Source organism: Otolemur garnettii, unplaced genomic scaffold (assembly GCF_000181295.1).
Source record: "Otolemur garnettii isolate 467f Iridium unplaced genomic scaffold, OtoGar3 scaffold00049, whole genome shotgun sequence".
In the NCBI taxonomy this organism is placed as follows: domain Eukaryota; kingdom Metazoa; phylum Chordata; class Mammalia; order Primates; family Galagidae; genus Otolemur; species Otolemur garnettii.
In genome coordinates, this window is record NW_003852444.1 from 13,044,219 (window position 1) to 13,051,216 (window position 6,998).

Below are 6,998 nucleotides of genomic sequence, written 5' to 3' on the forward strand. Positions count from 1 at the left end.
TGGGGTGGAGGGAGGTGGAGGGGCTAGGAACAGAGCTTATGTAGTAGACAACAAAATGGTGCTGGTCTGGCCCTTACAGTAGAAAACCTTCAAATTTGTGAGAAAGATACTACAGAGGAGCTAGGTAGAGAGTTTACAGAAACTCTAGTATTTTTTCAAATCTTTTGACTCAAAAAACTATTCCAAAATAAGTTTTTTATTTTTTGTTTATTTATTTTTTTGCAGTTTTTGGCAGGGGCTGGGTTTGAACCCACTGCCTCCAGCATGTGGGGCCGGTGCCTTACTCCTTTGAGCCACAGGCACCACCCCAAAATATGTTTTTTAAAAGACTCTAAAGAAAGACCACAGATTCTGAGAATATGTTCTCTCTCTGTATGATAGATATTTTCAGACTTTATAAAGAACTTACATCCATAGTTTATATATAACTCAATAATAAAAGACAAATAATCCCGGCAACACCTGTGGCTCAGTGGGTAGGGCACATATACCGAGGGTGGCAGGTTCAAAACCAGCCCCAGCCAAACTGCAACAGAAAAATAGCCAGGTGTTGTGGTGGGTGCCCATAGTCCCAGCTACTCAGGAGACTGAGGCAAGGGAATCGCTTAAGCCCAGGAGTTGGAAGTTGCTGTGAGCTGTGACACCACAGCACTCTACCTAGGGCAATAGAGTGAGACAATTCTCTACAAAAAAAAAAAAAAGACAATCCAAATAAAAATGGATAAATTATTTAGAAGAACACTTTATAAGGAAAGATATAGGAATAGTCAGTAAATACAAGAAGAGCTACTCAACATTATTATTGATCAGGGAAAGGTAAATTAAAGTCACAATGAGACACCACAACTCTTAAAATAAGCATATGAAACAATTGTGAGCCACTCACCACTGATGGGAGTGGAAAATGGCACTTTCTTAGAGAAAGTGTTGGCAATTCCTTATAAAGACAAATGTCCACCTACTGTGGGAGTTGGTAATTCCATCTCTTTTTTTTTTTTTTTTTTGAGATAGAGTCTCACTTTGTCACCCTGGGTAGAGTGCTATAATGTCACAGCTCACAGGAACCTTAGACTCTTGGGGGCTCAAGCAGTTCTCTTGCCTCAGCCTCCCAAGTAGCTGGGACTATAGGCACCCACCACAACACCCAGCTTTGTTTTTTTTTTTTTTTTGGAGATGAGGTTTTGCTCTGGCTCAGGAAGGTCTCAAAACTGTGAGCTCAGGGCAATCTATCCAACTTGGCCTCCCAGAGTGCTAGGATTACAGGTGTGAGTCACCACGCCCAGCCTAGTAATTCTATTTTTAAGTACATCTGCAAAAGAAATGAAAATCTATCTCTATAGAATGATATATATAGGCAGTGCCTGTGGCTCAAAAGGTCCCATATGCTGGAGATGGCGGGTTCGAACCCAGCCCCAGCCAAAAACTGCAAATAAATAAATAAATAAAATGACATATATAGGGTGCCACGCCTGTGCTCAGTGGGTAGGGCGTGGGCCACATACACCGAGCTGGCGAGTTGGGACCCAGCCTGGGCCAGCTAAAACAACAATGACAACTGCAATAAAAAAACAGCCGGGCATTGTGGTGGGTGCTTGTAGTCCCAGCTACTTGGGAGGCTGAGGCAAGAGAATTTCTTAAGCCCAAAAAGTTAGAGGTTGCTATGAGCTATGACACCATGGCACTCTACCCAGGGCGACAGCTTGAGGCTCTGTCTCAAAAAAAAAAAAGACATATACACCAATATTTATAGCACCTTTACTCATAAAAGCCCAAACCTGAGAATAACCCAAATGTTTAACAAGCAAATGAAAAAATTTTAATATAGTACTCATGAGTAAAAACAGATAAAAATAAAATAAAAATAAAACCAGATAACTGATCTACATAGCAGCATGGGTGAATCTCCAAACATTACTCTGGGTTGCCAGAGAAACTAAGCCAATAGGAGATAGACAAGACAGAAACAGAATAGAACAAGAGACAGAGACAGAGAGAGAGGCTTAGAAACAATGAGAGAGAGAGAGAGATTTATTATGGGAATTAGCGAAGAAATCCCACCATTTGCCCTCTGCAAACTGGAAAGCCAGGAAAGCTGGTGTCTAATCCAGTCTGAACTTGAAGGCCTGAGAGAACCAAGACTTTCAAAGTCTGTGGGCAAGGGAAGATTATGTCCCAGCTCAAGAAGAGTAAAAGAATTCACCCTTCTTTTGCCCTTTTGTTCTGTGGGGCCCTCCGTGGTTGGCTGATGCCCACCCACATTGTTGAGGGCAATTTTCTTTACTCAGTCTACCCACTCAAATGATAATCTCTTCCAGAAATACCCCCACAGACAAGCCCAGAAATAATGTTTTACCAGTGTAGGGATCACAGTGAAACCTGCCCTTTTCCTTTGGTTGGTTCGCTGAAAGATCAACTCACAATTATGGTAGACTAAGAAAGAAAAAGGTTTACTTCCAAACACCATGCGCATGGGGAGAACCAGGAGAATGATTACCCAGGGTCTCTCTCAGTGATGGTCAGAGACCTTTACAGATGCCTTTCAGAAGGGAGGGGGCAGAATGTGGAAAGTGTAAGCGTAGCAAGGGGGGAGGGTGTGTGTAAATGGCACGAACCGATTGGTTTGTAAATTAACCTGAGAGACAGATATTGTGTTTTAAATGATTTGGGGCCAGGTCTGTTAGCATTCAGAAAAGGAAGTCAGCCCCCCAGGCTCTTTTGATCCCCAGTCAGGTTACTCAGGTTTTATGCAGATAGAGGGAAGGACTCTTCTAATGTTCAGATCATGAATGGCCTTTAATTCAAAATATTCTTTATACCAAGGAGTCATATTTTGGGGTAAAATTTCCTTAGCTCTTAATTTGGGCATCTCTTCCCTAGTCAAGTTAACATAAAATTAAACCTTCGCACATATGGTGAGTAAACGATTCAGACACAAAGGAGTACACATTCTACAGTTCCATTCATATGAATTTCACCAACAGGCACCCTGATCTATAGTGCTAAACATCAGATTATCATGGCTTGGTGCCTGTGGCTCAAGCGGCTAAGGCGCCAGCCACATACACCTAAGGTGGCGGGTTTGAATCCAGCCTGGGCCCTCCAAGCTACAATGATGGCTGCAACCAAAAAATAGCCAGTGGTCTCAGCTACTTGGGAGGCGGAGGCAGGAGACTCGCTTGAGCCCAGGCGTTAGAGGTTGCTGTGAGCTGTGATGCTACAGCACTCTACCTAGGCGGATAGCTTGAGGCTCTGTCTCAAAAAAAAAAGATCAGATTATCAGTTGCCTGAGGGTGGGAGGGTGGGTTTACTGGAGAGTAGCACCAGGGAATTTTTGTATCTTCATGTGGGTGTAAATTTCACAGGTTTATACATTTGTCAAAAGTCACTGAAATGCACAGTGATCTCTGTGTATTACTGTATGCAAACTGCTAGAGGGCTGCCTAACTCGGCCCCACATAAACCCTCCTCCTTTCTCCCTCGCTCCCAACGAAGACTACAAAGGGCCTAGCTAGCCCGGCCTCAAAGCTCCCACCACAACTCCCCAACCCAGACCATCCAGCAGTGGAATTTTTCCGCCCCCTACGGCCCAATATAAAAGCCGTCTCAGCCATCTGTGGTTCTGTCGGGGGTCGGGGTAGGGTTTCTTTTACTTTCTATAGACCTGGCCTGAACCTCTCCAGTCTCCGCCTCTGGGTACACACCACTGATCTTTCATAAACTATACCTCACTAAAACTGAGTCAAAAAGGAAATCCCCGCAACTAAATCTTAAATTTAGAAATAAAAATTTCTGCTTATTAAATAAGCTAAAGTTTTAAATATATTTTAGTTTTGTCTTTCCTTTGCTGTAGTTAACAGAGATGACAGCTCTTATCAGGGGACTGTCTAGGTCTTGGGGCCCCTGAAATGCCTGTAATTTTCAAGGACCATGAAATCAAGAGAACAGAAATTTACAAGTACAAATTAAGCATAGATGAAAATATTTATTTAAAGTGATAAAGTAACCCTGGGAAATCACAATTTTTTTTTTTTTTTTTTTGAGACAGTGTCTCACTCTGTTACCCGGGCTAGAGCGCTCTGACATTATCCTCACTCAAAATGTTACCAGACTTTACAGAGTCTGGCCACCTGTCACTGTCAGCCAAAATGCAGAGATGGGGACAGGTCCACTAAACTTTGTCAGAAGGCCAGGATTCTGGAGAACAGTGAGAGTAGCCTCTCCAAGACTGTTCTGTCCTTCCATTTCCAAAATTAACAGTTTTATACATAATGGTTCAGGCAAAGACCACAATAATCCTTATTTTAAATAATAATCAGCACAACTCAGTGACAATCTATTACAACATTTCCAATTGAAAGGTTAATTTCCTGAATCAATTCTGCTAAAGCAAAGACCACAATAACCCTTATTTTACATAATAGTACAATTCAGTGACAATCTATTACAACATTTCCAATTCAAAAGTTAATTTCTAAACCAATGGAGATGGGCATCTTTGGGATGGGAATTAAATTTACAAAACAGTAAGAACAGAGACAGGAGGTGAAGGTCACTTAGGACCTAAAAAGACCACACCAGCTGCGCCAGGGCCACGTCCGCCCTAGCCTGACAGACTCCATCTTATTCTCACTACATGTGCTTTCAAGTAGCACTTGACTTGAGGAAGGATGTGACCAAGGAAAAGTTGAAGAAGGGACAGCAACCCTAGCTGACTGTGGTTAAAATCAAGATTGTACTTTTTCAAATCTTACATAAACATATGGCCATTGGAACACATTGCTGGGCCTTTTCCTGGGACCTTGGAAGGGGCTGGTGCTAATATGTGGGCCTACAAATTAGTTTTCATTAAACGTGTATCTGTCTCTAATTCTTTGCTAGGGCAGATACTTCTCAAGAGGCTGCTCCTCTCATTTTAATTATGCAGAAACCTCAGCTGTTTCATTTTCCTCCAAGAAAATCAGGCTTTTGTGTTTGATTTGTGTTTGATGAGGGATTGTCCAGTTCCTAAAAAATAAATGACAGGGCCTTCAAATACATGCCAAATCCTAAATTATGCTATAATTCGCCATTCAGAGAATGAGCCCAAATGGGAAGGCAGTGTTAGCAAATGCACTAATTTGGACCACAGCACCTCCTTTGGGAAATGGAAACCTTTCTTGAGACAGTAGTTGTGAGGAAACAGAATTTTGGTGGGGTTGAGTCTCAAAGGTTTTGTTCAGTATCTCCCATTATAGTAAGAATTAAAAAGGGGAAATAACTAGATTGAGACTTAAAAACTATGTAGAGAGGAATATAGGGCTACAGGGTTATAATCTAGAAAAAAAATCAGTCTTTAAGTGAAAAACCTGCATGGAAAAGTGGGATCAGTTATTTTCTGTGGGAATAAGTTGATTGTATCTTCATAGAAACAGAATTTAGACCCTCAAGCCAGTTCAAAGTTTTTTCCAGAGCAAAGCTATAATGGACAAGTACATAAAATAATGAATTTGTACGTAAGTAAGAATCTGAAACCCTCCCTCAATTCCACTCAGCTCTACTCTACACTGAGAGGCAGTATGGCTTAATGTAATGTGCACAGACAAGAGACCAGGGTTCCAGTCTCTGCCACTCACCACCCTGGTGATCTTGGGTAACTTCATTAACCACTCTGGGCCTCAGGCTGTCGTTTGTAAAAGATTAATAATAGTATCTCATCAGGTTGTGATGATGATTAAATGAGACAATACATGGACATCAGATGAAATAATATGTCCCACAGTGTATATTCCGCGTCTTAACTCTTAAGATTGTTACTATACAGTTTAGAATTTTTGCTACTTGCCTGCCATGAAACCCTGGGCAAATTATATAACCTCTCCAAGCTTCAGTTTCCTCACCAATAATATGCAACTGTACTTTACTGGATTTCTATTAGGAATGGAGATAACGTATCTATGTTTACTATATTTGAGACATTTAAAAATGGAAACTGTTATACTTGTGAGCAGAAAGCTCAGTAAAAAATGATGATGTGTTAGAAAATGATTTCCCACATCACATAGACTTTGGTTAAATATATATTGTTTAGGATAGAAAGGAACTGTGAAATGTGGCCTGGCCGGGCCAAAGAATTGAGCTAGTGCACAGATATTAGTACTGACCAACTGGCAGCTGCGTTCAGTAGAAGCTCTTTGACCTGGGAGAAGACATGGAGTGTAATTGGACATAGGGCCTTGAAGATATATGGGGTAGTCAGTAAAGGAAACCATGATATTTCTCCCCAAAATATTTAGGATTCTTAAGGTATAGATAACGAAAATGAAGGAGAACACTCTCCCTCAGCCTCCATTTGCCTGGTAGCAGGAAACAAATCCCTTACTAGAGACAGCACTTGCTTTTCAGCGCGGAGAAGGCACCACCAGAGAATCTTTCCGCATTTTCCCACCTTTTGAAAGACTAGAAGGCCAGGTGTGGTGGCTCATGCCTGTAATCCTAGCACTCTGGGAGGCCGAGGCAGGTGGATTGCTTGACCTTACAGGTTCAAGACCAGCCTAAGTAAGAGCAAAAGTGTGAGACCCCATCTCTACTAAAAATAGAAAATCTGAGGCAAGAGGATCACTTGAGCCCAAGAGTTGGAGATTGCTGTGATCTATGATGCCACAGCACTCTACCCAGGGTGACAGCTTGAAATTCTGCCCCCGCCCCCCAAAAAAGACTAGAATTGGGCCCTCTTGTCATTATATAAGAATATGGCTCTTTGTTTTTTTTGTTTGTTTGTTTTGTTTTGTTTTGTTTTTTTGAGACAGAGTCTCAAGCTATTGCCCTGGGTAGAGTGCTGTGGTGTCACAGCTCACAGCAACCTCAAACTCTTGGGCTTAAGTGATACTCTTGCCTTAACCTCCCAAGTAGCTGGGACTATAGGCGCCTGCCACAATGCCCGACTATTTTTTGGTTATAGTTGTCGTTGTTTGACAGGCCTGGGCTGATTCCAACCCACCAGGTCTGGTGTTTGTGGCTGG